General features: G+C 43.8%; 1 long non-coding RNA gene across 2 annotated transcripts in view; it reads left to right on the top strand.

The window, feature by feature from the left end:
• LOC138853318 (uncharacterized) overlaps positions 1-14489 on the top strand; it is a 106977-nt gene extending 92488 nt beyond the window's left edge. Inside the window, exon 4 of one of the 2 annotated variants that reach the window (XR_011392527.1) lies at positions 14389-14489. This is a non-coding gene — a long non-coding RNA (uncharacterized lncRNA). Of the gene's footprint in view, positions 1-14325 lie in introns of both variants that reach the window. The other variant, XR_011392526.1, reaches the window with a different exon arrangement.
• The last annotated feature ends 227 nt before the right edge of the window (positions 14490-14716 follow it).

The following is a 14716-nucleotide window of genomic DNA, read 5'->3' as shown; positions in this document are numbered from 1 at the left end:
ACCTAACCTTGTCAAACCCTGTGTAAAAGAGAGAGAGAGAGAGAGAGAGAGAGAGAGAGAGAGAGAGAGAGAGAGAGAGAGAGAGAGAGAGAGAGAGAGAGAGAGAGAGAGAGAGAGAGAGAGAGAGAGAGAGAGAGAGAGAGAGTAGTATCATTGTACTGGTCGGCATGGTGGGTATCACCTGTCACCACAAGCACCGTCATAGCGGCCGCCAACGCTGGGTAACGCAGCCGTCGCCTCTGTACACGCCGTTGGCGCCCTTTCATTAACGACACTCGCTTGTCGTCAACGCCATCTAGCCATTGTTGATGCTATCACACACGTGCCCCTTCACGCCATCAACATCCACGCTACGTATATCTTTATTACCTCCCCCAGTCCATTTTTATCATCACTGCAATCACTGAGAAGCGATCAACCTGTGAGGGTCGTACAGTGCCTAAGGGTCGTACAATGTCTTAAGGTCGTGCAGTGTCTCAGGGCCGTACATTGCCTTAGGGTCGCAGTGCCTTAGGGTCGTACAGTGGCTCGCGGAAGGGATGTTAATCAAGAGACAGTTCAAACACACTTTAAGCAGGTAGACCCTTGATTTTACCACACTTCATCCACATCCACTGTTCATTTGATTTTCATAGATTTTTGTCGACGAAGTGGTTAGTTTACTGTGCACCCCATATCAATCCCCTGGAGGGCAGCGCATCAACATATCCATCCCCTGGAGGGGAGCGCATCAACATATCCATCCCCTGGAGGAGAGCGCATCAACATATCCATCCCCTGGAGGGGAGCGCATCAACATATCCATCCCCTGGAGGGGAGCGCATCAACATATCCATCCCCTGGAGGGGAGCGCATCAACATATCCATCCCCTGGAGGGGAGCGCATCAACATATCCATCCCCTGGAGGGGAGCGCATCAACATATCCATCCCCTGGAGGGGAGCGCATCAACATATGGATACACAATAGGCCTAGGAAATAGACCCCCTAAAAAAGGGTTAACAAGAGTAAATTTTAATTCATATCTACAACTGACTTATCTGTTGCAAGCAAATTTAGCATATTTGCTTAATATGTCTGATATCTTATTTTCATTAATCAAATACCTTGACATATTATAGGGTTATTATACTGTCTATCTATATTCCTCAATAAGTGGATAATTAAGCACATAGTTTCCAAGAGAGTGACTATAAGACTGACCACGTGATTTACAATTAGGATGACTATCATCTGTGCGTGTGTCAGACTGCCTGAGGTACATGCAACCTATAGCCTGAGCCTGACTACTGCAACAATAGTCTGCGTGTTCACACTGCATGTTGCTCTGTAAACTTGCTTGTCTACAATCACCATAGAGAGTGATAGATCTATTCAGGCATTTTTCAATGCATTCCCATGACATCCTCTTTTTCTCTTTCAGTATCTACTTCTCCTCCCTTAATATTCTTCCTAATATCAGACACATACTCAACTTATATTCTACATTTTCCTTCAGGTTACCTTCTATGACTAACTTATGGTGTGGGTGATACGTGATGTAAGTCCTTTTGAATTTCTTCGATTAAGATCCTTCACCAGAGTTATCTTGGTTCATCTCTCTTCTCTCCAGTGTGAGTAGCGACCTGTGTGTAGTTACTGAAGTAATGACCTGTGTATAGTGACTGGAGTAATGACCTGTGCATAGTGACTGGAGTAATGACCTGTGTATAGTGACTAGAGTAATGACCTGTGTATAGTGACTGGAGTAATGATCTGTGTATAGTGACTAGAGTAATGACCTGTGTATAGTGACTGGAGTAATGACCTGTGCATAGTGACTAGAGTAATGACCTGTGTATGGTGACTGGAGTAATCATCTGTGTATAGTGACTGGAGTAATGATCTGTGTATAGTGACTAGAGTAATGACCTGTGTATAGTGACTGGAATAATGATCTGTGTATAGTGACTAGAGTAATGACCTGTGTATAGTGACTGGAGTAATGATCTGTGTATAGTGACTAGAGAAATGACCTGTGTATGGTGACTTGAGTAATGATCTGTGTATAGTGACTAGAGTAATGACCTGTGTATAGTGACTGGAGTAATGATCTGTGTACAGTGACTGGAGTAATGATCTGTGTACAGTGACTGGAGTAATGACCTGTGTATGGTGACTGGAGTAATGACCTGTGTATGGTGACTGGAGTAATGACCTGTATATGGTGACTGGAGTAATGACCTGTGTATGGTGACTGGAGCAATGACCTGTTTATGGTGACTGGAGTAATGACCTGTTTATGGTGACTGGAGTAATGACCTGCGTATGGTGACTGGAGTAATGACCTGTGTATGGTGACTGGAGTAATGACCTGTGTATGGTGACTGGAGTAATGACCTGTGTATGGTGACTGGAGTAATGACCTGTGTATGGGGACTGAAGTAATGACCTGTGTATGGTGACTGGAATAATGACCTGTGTATGGTGACTGGAGTAATGACCTGTGTATGGTGACTGGAGTAATGACCTGTGTATGGTGACTGGAGTAATGACCTGTGTATGGTGACTGGAGTAATGACCTGTGTATGGTGACTGGAGTAATGACCTGTGTATGGTGACTGGAGTAATGACCTGTGCATGGTGACTGAAGTAATGACCTGTGTATGGTGACTGGAGTAATGACCTGTGTATGGTGACGAGTAATGACCTGTGTATGGTGACGAGTAATGACCTGTGTATGGTGACTGGAGTAATGACCTGTGTATGGTGACTGGAGTAATGACCTGTGCATGGTGACTGGAGTAATGACCTGTGTATGGTAACTGGAGTAATGACCTGTGTATGGTGACTGGAGTAATGACCTGTGTATGGTGACGAGTAATGACCTGTGTATGGAGTGACCGAGTAATGACCTGTGTATGGTGACTGGAGTAATGACCTGTGTATGGTGACTGGAGTAATGACCTGTGCATGGTGACTGGAGTAATGACCTGTGTATGGTAACTGGAGTAATGACCTGTGTATGGTGACTGGAGTAATGACCTGTGTATGGTGACTGGAGTAATGACCTGTGTATGGTGACTGAAGTAATGACCTGTGTATGGTGACTGGAGTAATGACCTGTGTATGGTGACTGGAGTAATGACCTGTGTATGGTGACTGGAGTAATGACCTGTGTATGGTGACTGGAGTAATGACCTGTGTATGGTGACTGGAGTAATGACCTGTGTATGGTGACTGGAGTAATGACCTGTGTATGATGACTGGAGTAATGACCTGTGCATGGTGACTGGAGTAATGACCTGTGTATGGTGACTGGAGTAATGACCTGTGTATGGTGACTGGAGTAATGACCTGTGTATGGTGACTGGAGTAATGACCTGTGTATGGTGATTGGAGTAATGACCTGTGCATGGTGACTGGAGTAATGACCTGTGTATGGTGACTGGAGTAATGACCTGTGTATGGTGACTGGAGTAATGACCTGTAGGTGACTGGAGTTATGACCTGTGTATGGTGACTGGAGTAATGACCTGTGTATGGTGATTGGAGTAATGACCTGTGCATGGTGACTGGAGTAATGACCTGTGTATGGTGACTGGAGTAATGACCTGTGTATGGTGACTGGAGTAATGACCTGTGTATGGTGACTGGAGTAATGACCTGCGTATGGTGACTGGAGTAATGACCTGTGTATGGTGAGTGGAGTAATGACCTGTGTATGGTGACTGGAGTAATGACCTGTGTATGGTGACTGGAGTAATGACCTGTGTATGGTGACTGGAATAATGACCTGTGTATGGTGACTGGAGTAATACTGCTTTTTTAACATATCACTTTAAGTGCAGGACTGTCTACTCACCTGGAGTAACCTCGTCTTGTTCCTTGAGTACAAGTTCCTGGCCTCCACGGCCTCATCGTACCTACTTCTCAATCTGTGTATGTTGTTTTGTCTTGACCACATTCTCGTCTAGTTACACTCACCTTCCTAGTGTCTCACACATCCTTACTCAGGTTGGTGCTTTATGCTGGCGCTACATACTCCATGCAATATTGGACTTATTTGGTGTATAGTGTTATAAATACAGACTATCCATGTTATCGTTATCGTGATTCCTTGCCTCTCGGTCTCTAATATATTTGTCATTAATTACTCATGTGTGGCTACAAGAGCTCAGGTACACTCGTACTGTCTTGTCTACAACAAATTCTTTTCATCTTATATTCCTTTGGCTCTACTTTTCTCAATCACAACAATGACTTCTTGTCTCTGTTGCAGATACTATGAAGTCTTTATCTGTTCATTATATCCTTTTATGATGTTATGGTGTCTCCTCTCTTCCTATTATCACTCATCGTAAGACATTGTTAACCTTTCATTGTAACTCAGTGTTCACCTCTGCTAGTCATCTCTCAAAGTTTTTTTTTTTTTGTCTTTTTTTCTTTAGTTTATTAATTTACCAACATATTTTTTTTCAAAAGCGAGCACCATATACCGCTGCATATTCCACGGTCATTTATCACTTATCATAAATTGTTTTTATGTATTTTTTACATCATATATTGAAAAGTTCTTTTATAGTTCATTAGTGTAGCATACGAACTTGTTAAGTTTAATTTACACGGTCTCTCTCTCTCTCTCTCTCTCTCTCTCTCTCTCTCTCTCTCTCTCTCTCTGTCTCTCTCTCTCTCTCTCTCTCTCTATCTCTCTCTCTCTCTCTCTCTCTCTCTCTCTCTCTCTCTCTCTCTCTCTCTCTCTCTCTCTCTCTCTCTCTCTCTCTCTCTCTCTCTCTCTCTCTCTCTCTCTCGGTCTCTCTAATAACTTCAATATTGTTTTCAAGTCTGTATTCTTCACGTGGCCTGATTTCACTTTCTCGCAGTTCCATGATACATGTATATCTCTTATTACATCAAATTCCATCGACCATCTACATTAAATTCCATCGCTCATCTATCACTCCATTCGCGCAATTTATTCCAGCCATTCTGTAATAATTTTATATGAGACTTCTTTTTTTATTATCTGTAATCATATTCAAATAGCGTTCTATTCCTTCTGGTAAGTCATTTCCACATGATAAAAACATTATGAGAGGAAGCACAGATCCTTGTGGCACCCCACTGGTCACATATCCCCCATGAGGGAATGTTTCCTCTTACGAGATAGACAGGTCTCTTATGCAGTGTAATCGATAGCTTTTTACTCTGAAGATTCCAGATTCTTTCAAGAGGAAGTTACTCAGAATCATTCCACTCCTTCACTTCTTTCTTGTCATGCGTATCAACCGAGTTGATATAGATAACTTTTATTTGCATTGTTTTAAGATCTATGACGATATCTCACCTAGTCCTATTGTGTGTGTGTGTGTGTGTGTGTGTGTGTGTGTGTGTGTGTGTGTGTGTGTGTGTGTGTGTGTGTGTGTGTGTGCGCACCAGACTCGGAGCGCCTGTCATCACCGACTAACACATCACGTCCATACTTCCCTCCACCTTTCTCTGCCTCATTAAACGCGCCTAAGAGTATAATTTGAACGTAGATAACGAATATAAACACCAACATATCAGAGGCAACACCATGTTGGTTTGGTAAGGACCTTGCATAGCAAAGAACAGGTTTGCAACCCAAGAGATGGGTCAGAACTGACTTGCAACCCAAGAGATGGGTCAGAACTGACTTGCAACCCAAGAGATGGGTCAGAACTGACTTGGAAACCACGAGATGGGTCAGATACACACACACACGCCAGCCATCAACAATCACCGCTCGATATACCTTAATTATCCCAGGGAACGATAAGTTATAAGCACCTCCGACAGTATATATTCTGGAGAATAAATTATCCCCAATAGTCAACATATCCACATGTTACTGTGTCAAGTTTTTTTGGTGTGGTGCTCAAAGTCAAATTCTCAACGCTTCCATTATAGCCTGGTCTACGTTAAATTATGTTCAATTGAGTTGAGTTACATAAATTTATAATAAACGCAAATTTAACCAAAGATACGCAAATAAATAACAAAAAGGCACAATACCGTGACTGGAACGATACACAAATAACCCGCACATAAAAGAGAGAAGCTTACGACGACGTTTCGGTCCGACTTGGACCGTGTGACTTTGTCAATGGTCCAAGTCGGACCGAAACGTCGTCGTAAGCTTCTCTCTTTTATGTGCGGGTTATTTGTGTAAAGATACGCAAATTACAAAAACGACCGCAATATGTCTGGCAACGAGGCAGCCGATTAAAAGAAACAGAATACGTTCAAATCTGAACAATTTCGTCCAAATCTGAACGTATCACTCGTAGTGAGACTGTAGGTCATAAAATATCAGCCGAATTCTTCAAGCCTATAAAGTCAACCCATGTTCAAGACAAGTGAACAACCAGTAGAGTTCAATGCCGGATATATCACATTCTTCGTTTATTTTCTTACTGGAGCTTTAATATACGTATAAGTAGGTTCAGTTAACCTAACCTGGAATGAAAAACGAAAATGGAAGACAATATGAGAACTTAAGAAAATAAACTAGTGGGCTTGTTTACAAGACAATATGAGAACTTAAGAAAATAAACTAGTGGGCTTGTTTACAAAGGTAGTCGAACAAACAACCTTACAAGCTTTACTTGTAAGTGAAAAGTAGCCTAATACCCAGTGAAGGTAGCGTGTGTAGTGACTGTCAGCACTGTCAGTGAAGGTAGCGTGTGAAGTGACTGTCAGCACTGTCAGTGAAGGTAGCGTGTGTAGTGACTGTCAGCACTGTCAGTGAAGATAGCGTGTGTAGTGACTGTCAGCACTGTCAGTGAAGGTAGCGTGTGTAGTGACTGTCAGCACTATCAGTTAAAATAGATATCTGGTAAGGTTGCATGAGGTAAGGCAAGGTAGCGTGGGTTAAGGTAGCGTGGGTTAAGGCAGCGTGGGTTAGGGTAGCGTGGGTTAAGGTAGAGTGGGTTAAGGTAGCGTGGGTTACGGTAGCGTGGGTTAAGGTAGCGTGGGTTAAGGTAGCGTGGGTTAAGGTAGCGTGGGTTAAGGTAGCGTGGGTTAAGGCAGCGTGGGTTAAGGTAGCGTGGGTTAAGGTAGAGTGGGTTAAGGTAGCGTGGGTTACGGTAGCGTGGGTTACGGTAGCGTGGGTTACGATAGCGTGGGTTAAGGTAGCGTGGGTTAAGGTAGCGTGGGTTAAGGTAGCGTGGGTTAAGGTAGCGTGGGTTAAGGTAGCGTGGGTTAAGGCAGCGTGGGTTAAGGAAGCGTGGGTTAAGGTAGCGTGGGTTAAGGTAGCGTTGGTTAAGGTAGCGTGGGTTAAGGTACCGAGGGCTAAGGTAGCGTGGGTTAAGGTAGCGTGGGTTAAGGCAGCGTGGGTTAAGGTAGCGTGGGTTAAGGCAGCGTGGGTTAAGGTAGCGTGGGTTAAGGCAGCGTGGGTTAAGGTAGCGTGGGTTAAGGTAGCGTGGGTTAAGGAAGCGTGGGCTAAGGTAGCGTGGGTTAAGGTAGCGTGGGTTAAGGTAGCGTGGGTTAAGGTAGCGTGGGTTAAGGTAGCGTGGGTTAAGGCAGCGTGGGTTAAGGTAGCGTGGGTTAAGGCAGCGTGGGTTAAGGTAGCGTGGGTTAAGGTAGCGTGGGTTAAGGTAGCGTGGGTTAAGGTAGCGTGGGTTAAGGTAGCGTGGGTTAAGGTAGCTTGGGTTAAGGTAGCGTGGGTTAAGGCAGCGTGGGTTAAGGCAGCGTGGGTTAAGGTAGCGTGGGTTAAGGTAGCGTGGGTTAAGGAAGCGTGGGTTAAGGTACCGTGGGTTAAGGTACCGAGGGTTAAGGTAGCGTGGGTTAAGGTAGCGTGGGTTAAGGTAGCGTGGGTTAAGGAAGCGTGGGTTACGGTAACGTGGGTTAAGGTAGCGTGGGTTAAGGTAGCGTGGGTTAAGGCAGCGTGGGTTAAGGTAGCGTGGGTTAAGGAAGCGTGGGTTAAGGTAGCGTGGGTTAAGGTAGCGTGGGTTAAGGAAGCGTGGGTTAAGGTAGCGTGGGTTAAGGTAGCGTGGGTTAAGGCAGCGTGGGTTAAGGCAGCGTGGGTTAAGGCAGCGTGGGTTAAGGTAGCGTGGGTTAAGGAAGCGTGGGTTAAGGTAGCGTGGGTTAAGGTAGCGTGGGTTAAGGAAGCGTGGGTTAAGGTAGCGTGGGTTAAGGTAGCGTGGGTTAAGGCAGCGTGGGTTAAGGCAGCGTGGGTTAAGGTAGCGTGGGTTAAGGTAGCGTGGGTTAAGGAAGCGTGGGTTAAGGTACCGTGGGTTAAGGTACCGAGGGTTAAGGTAGCGTGGGTTAAGGTAGCGTGGGTTAAGGTAGCGTGGGTTAAGGAAGCGTGGGTTAAGGTAACGTGGGTTAAGGTAGCGTGGGTTAAGGTAGCGTGGGTTAAGGCAGCGTGGGTTAAGGTAGCGTGGGTTAAGGAAGCGTGGGTTAAGGTAGCGTGGGTTAAGGAAGCGTGGGTTAAGGTAGCGTGGGTTAAGGTAGCGTGGGTTAAGGTAACGTGGGTTAAGGTAGCGTGGGTTAAGGTAGCGTGGGTTAAGGCAGCGTGGGTTAAGGTAGCGTGGGTTAAGGCAGCGTGGGTTAAGGCAGCGTGGGTTAAGGTACCGAGGGTTAAGGCAGCGTGGGTTAAGGTACCGTGGGTTAAGGTACCGAGGGTTAAGGTAGCGTGGGTTAAGGTAGCGTGGGTTAAGGTAGCGTGGGTTAAGGAAGCGTGGGTTAAGGTAACATGGGTTAAGGTAGCGTGTGTTAAGGTAGCGTGGGTTAAGGCAGCGTGGGTTAAGGTAACGTGGGTTAAGGTAGCGTGGGTTAAGGTAGCGTGGGTTAAGGACACTCTGACTACCTTGAGTGCTGAGCTTATCCCTGCAATGTCTGCTAGTTCAAGTAGTAGTTTCTCCACAGGGGACGCCTTGTCGGAAAACAATTACTTGCAACTAGTAATGCCATCTCTTGTTGATGTCACATGCCGTCTGCAGAAAGACGTTTCTGTCGCAGCTAGTGCCCTCACTAGAGTGTCTGTTGTTGTTCCTAGTGTTCCAGATGGTGATAACGTCCTAGTTGACAGTGATTCTTGCAAAGTAAAAGGTCTATTTGTTGAACCATCCTTACATGTTGTAAGAGATAGTAAGATCCATTTCTTCCTAGCTAACACTTCTGGTCACAGTGTTCGTCTCAGAGCAAATACCAATCTTGTTGACCTTGTTCACTATCCTTACCCTGTTCAGGTAGAGGATGAGTTGTCACCTGACCAGTGGGTCGGTACTATTTCCACCGGGGAGACCTCATCCACTTCACTGGATCAATCTGTTCCACCAGTTGAGGAGAAAGACATAGCTCCCACTGACTTCCCAGACGAAGTCAAGCGTTTGTTGACTCTGTTGAACAAACGTCATAAAGCCATTGCCTTACCAGGTGAGAAGATGGGTATAACGAACTTATTGTCCCATCGTATTCCACTTGAACCTGATACTAGACCTATCTATATACCTGCGTACAGAATGCCTCATTCACAAGTTGCTGTCGCAGAAGAATTGATCAATCAAATGTTTGATGATGGAGTTATTGCACCTAGCAATTCACCTTGGAATGCGCCCTTGATCCTAGTACCTAAGAAGGATGGTACTTGGCGCCCAGTGATTGACTTTAGGAAGTTAAATGCGAAAACTATCCCAGATCGCTTCCCACTTCCTGTACTGGGTGATCTTTTACGTAACATCGGAGATAACAAAGTCTTTTCAACCCTGGACTTGTTACAAGGGTTTTGGCAAGTCCCTCTTCACGAGGACAGCCAAGAGCTAACTGCATTCTCCACTCCTACAGGTCATTATCACTTCCTCCGTATGGCATTTGGATTATGATCCTCCCCTATCACGTTCTCAAGGCTCATGACTAATATCTTTAGAGGTCTCATAGGTAATGCACTTATGGTGTACTTAGATGACGTAATCATCATGTCTAAAGACGTGGATACACACTTGAAAAGACTTGATGTAGTACTTGGTAAGCTTGAAGAAGCCAATTTAAAGATCAAACTGTCTAAATGTCAATTTTTCAGATCAGAAATTAAGTTTCTTGGTCGCGTAGTCACTCCTAGAGGGGTTACGACTGACCAAAGTAAAGTAACTGCAGTACTAAATTTTCCAACTCCCAAAACTGCTGATGCCGTAAGATCCTTTGTGGCCTTAGCAGGTTTTTATAGATCTTTCATTGCCAATTTTTCTTCCATAGCTGCTCCTCTAACTGAGTTGCTTAAGAAAGATGCTCCTTTTGTTTGGACCTTCCGTCAAGAAAGAGCATTCCAAACTTTAAAAGAAAAGCTAACATCTGCTCCAATTTTGAAATTTCCAGATTTTTCTAAGCCCTTCTATCTGACAACTGATGCTAGTTCTATTGGCATAGGTGCCGTACTAGCTCAGAAGACTGATGGCAAGTACAATGCAGTTGCATTTGCTAGCCGAGTCCTTACGAAGGCTGAACGTAATTATACAGTAACTGAGCAAGAAGCTTTAGCAATAGTATGGTCTTTAAAGCACTTTCGAGACATTATTTATCAGTACTCTGTTCATGTCTTGACAGACCACGCTCCACTGATACCTTTATTCCAGAACAAACAACCTACTGGAAGGTTAGCCAGATGGACCTTGGCTATCCAAGAGTTCAATCCCACTGCTGCCACCATTTGTCATGTGGGTTTTCGATACGTGGATGAAGTAAGAATACTCACGTAGGCTGGTAGAACGTATAATATATAATGGGAAGTATGGGAAGCGCCAACAGCTGACCTGTCTCTCTCTGCTGCCTACTACGACTGACTCACAAGTGTCTACAGGGTGAGGGTGTTTGAAATCCTGCTATGGTCAGCAGCAATATGAATACAGTCAATGATTCACACAGACTGTTGGTAGTGAGTCATCTACTGGTACACTGATTACTGGTAACTGGTTACTAGGAACTGGTAGTACTACTGAGACGTGGGTTAAGGTAGTGTGGGTTAAGGCAGTGTGGGTTAAGGTAGCGTGGGTTAAGGTAGCGTGGGTTAAGGCAGCGTGGGTTAAGGTAGCGTGGGTTAAGGTAACGTGGGTTAAGGTAGCGTGGGTTAAGGTAGCGTGGGTTAAGGCAGCGTGGGTTAAGGTAGCGTGGGTTAAGGAAGCGTGGGTTAAGATAGCGTGGGTTAAGGTAACGTGGGTTAAGGCAGCGTGGGTTAAGGTAGCGTGGGTTAAGGTAGCGTGGGTTAAGGCAGCGTTGGTTAAGGTAGCGTGGGTTAAGGTAGCGTGGGTTAAGGTAGCGTGGGTTAAGGAAACGTGGGTTAAGGTAGCGTGGGTTAAGGCAGCGTGGGTTAAGGTAGCGTGGGTTAAGGTAGCGTGGGTTAAGGTAGCGTGGGTTAAGGTAGCGTGGGTTAAGGTAGCGTGGGTTAAGGTAGCGTGGGTTAAGGAAACGTGGGTTAAGGTAGCGTGGGTTAAAGTAGCGTGGGTTAAGGCAGCGTGGGTTAAGGTAGCGTGGGTTAAGGTAGCGTGGGTTAAGGTAGCGTGGGTTAAGGAAGCGTGGGTTAAGGTAGCGTGGGTTAAGGTAGCGTGGGTTAAGGCAGCGTGGGTTAAGGTAGCGTGGATTAAGGAAACGTGGGTTAAGGCAGCGTGGGTTAAAGTAGCGTGGGTTAAGGCAGCGTGGGTTAAGGTAGCGTGGGTTAAGGCAGCATGGGTTAAGGTAGCGTGGGTTAAGGCAGCGTGGGTTAAGGTAGCGTGGGTTAAGGTAGCGTGGGTTAAGGTAGCGTGGGTTAAAGTAGCGTGTGTTAAGGTAGCGTGGGTTAAGGCAGCGTGGGTTAAGGTAGCGTGGGTTAAGGCAGAGTGGGTTAAGGTAGCGTGGGTTAAGGCAGCGTGGGTTAAGGTAGCGTGGGTTAAGGCAGCGTGGGTTAAGGTAGCGTGGGTTAAGGCAGCATGGGTTAAGGTAGCGTGGGTTAAGGCAGCGTGGGTTAAGGTAGCGTGGGTTAAGGCAGCGTGGGTTAAGGTAGCGTGGGTTAAGGCAGCATGGGTTAAGGTAGCGTGGGTTAAGGCAGCGTGGGTTAAGGTAGCGTGGTTTAAGGCAGCGTGGGTTAAGGTAGCGTGGGTTAAAGTAGCGTGGGTTAAGGTAGCGTGGGCTAAGGCAGCGTGGGTTAAGGTAGCGTGGGTTAAAGTAGCGTGGGTTAAGGTAGCGTGGGTTAAAGTAGCGTGGGTTAAGGTAGCGTGGGTTAAGGCAGCGTGGGTTAAGGTAGCGTGGGTTAAGGCAGCGTGGGTTAAGGTAGCGTGGGTTAAAGTAGCGTGGGTTAAGGTAGCGTGGGTTAAGGTAGCGTGGGTTAAGGCAGCGTGGGTTAAAGTAGCGTGGGTTAAGGCAGCGTGGGTTAAGGTAGCGTGGGTTAAAGTAGCGTGGGTTAAGATAGCGTGGGCTAAGGTTCGTAGGTTCTAGTCTCCTTCAGCCAGAGATCAGTGTTTGTGTATATTTCGCTTGCTCTTGCGAATTCCTTGCGTTGTTAAAATCTCTAGTAAGGCTGATGCATGCAGGGGATGAGATGAAAAGCTGTAAGCCTTCTCCCTGAAAGCTGGCTGCCTTGGATCAAAGTCTAGCGCAAGCTGCACGCCAAGGTATTGTCCAGTGTGGTGAGAATGGTATATATAGCACTGCGTACCTTGTTTCAAGGTTCGTAGGTTCGAGTCTCCTTCAGCCAGAGATCAGTGTTTATACATACATACATATATACATTATATATATATATATATATATATATATATATATATATATATATATATATATATATATATATATATATATATATATATATATATATATATATATATATATATATATATATATATATATATATATATATATATATATATATATATATATATATATATATATATATATATATATATATATATATATATATATATATATATATATATATATATATATATATATATATATGTCGTGCCGAATAGGCAGAACTTGCGATCTTGGCTTAAATAGCAACGCTCATCTTGCCATATAAGACAAGCGAAAATTTGTGTATGCAATAATTTCGCCAAAATCATTCTGAACCTAACGAAAAAAATATATTTCACTGTGTTTGTTTAGTATTAAATTATTGTAAACAAATCTAAACCATATTTAGTTAGGTTAGGCTAAAATAAATTGCTCTTGTTATAATAAGGTTAGGTAAGTTTTCTAAGATTCTTTTGGTGCAAAATTATAAATTTTTATATTAACATTAATGAAAAAATATATCTTTAAACGTATAAGAGAAAATTTTTAGAAAGGACTTAATTTTAAATGAGTTCTTGCTAATTGACCAGTTTTACATATTCGGCACGACATATATATATATATATATATATATATATATATATATATATATATATATATATATATATATATATATATATATATATATATATATATATATATATATATATATATATATATATGTATAATACGTTCCATGACCTTGCTCGCAACTGGATTTGCTCTTTTGTAGAGTTAATTTTCCTCATTTAAATTAATTGAAATGCAATTAATCCGTTCCAGTGGAATTCTGTATTTCAATACTTCATAAATAATTCGCTAATATCATCTATAGGGTTTATTTATCTGTCACAGTTCATCTAATATGACATAACAAACAATATAAATAACATAGAAACACGATATATATTACATATAAAATGAATAAAATGTCATTATGTAACAGGCGGAGGCGGCCACAACCTCTCCCTCTTTGTTCTGGTAAACACTGCCATCTAGTGACGGCTTTTGAAGCCGTCAATTATTATAATTATTATATGTAGTACATTATTATTATTATTATTATTAAAGATTCGCCGGTATTCTCCCGGCTCGGGCCTTTTCCAAGTGGTGGCCCGGCTTTGGCTCCCTCTTTAGGGAGTGTCTGAGACCGAAGTCTCCCATGGGAGGAGGTACAAGTACCTCCTCATCTTTGGGACCAACTGTCCCCAGGCCTAGCCACAAGGTAGGCCTCTCTGGCCTGCCATCCCCGCCCCAAGGGGGCAAATGGGAATGACAGTCTTATGAGCTAAAGGCTCGGGCTCAGGCACCTACCCTACCCTAGAAGGGCTGGGCATGGTGTCGATCCATTATTATTATATATGCATTATTATTACACGTATATTATTATTAATATTATTATTATTATTGTATTATACTATTATTATTATTATACTACCATCACTCCTCCAACATGTGACGTAACGAAGATTCACTACTGTCTACTATACGCTCATATGCAAAACATGGCTGTACCTGGATCATTTAACTCTACCATCAACGAGTTATTTGCATTAAATAACATGCCTTCATTTACATTTCCAGCATCTCCACCTTCTGAAGAAATTCTCAAATTCACCAAAAACTTAATCGCCAACTCTTCTGCAGAAGTTCCATCAACACCACCAACTAGTGACGTCAATCCAACAACGACCAATGAGAAGCCTCCAGCGCCACCACCTCTCACTGAATCCAACCAATCAGAAGCCTTACCACCAGAAACATCTTCTAATTCGTCTACTGAAGTTGAAAACGAAGCAACAACACCTTCCTCTACTCCACCACCGCCTTCTCTACTTAACTCACGTCGATTACCTGGAACACAATGGGTTAAACACAAAGGACTCATATTCTACACCACGAGGCTGTACCCTGCAAGCATGACTCGCCTAGAACTCATCCAACATCTCCAAGACAACACTGTATCGTACCAAAG

The sequence above is a fragment of the Cherax quadricarinatus genome, chromosome 28 (assembly GCF_038502225.1).
Source record: "Cherax quadricarinatus isolate ZL_2023a chromosome 28, ASM3850222v1, whole genome shotgun sequence".
In the NCBI taxonomy this organism is placed as follows: Eukaryota; Metazoa; Arthropoda; class Malacostraca; order Decapoda; family Parastacidae; genus Cherax; species Cherax quadricarinatus.
The sequence above is the reverse complement of the archived record's forward strand: the minus strand, read 5'-3'. Positions and strand labels throughout refer to the sequence as shown.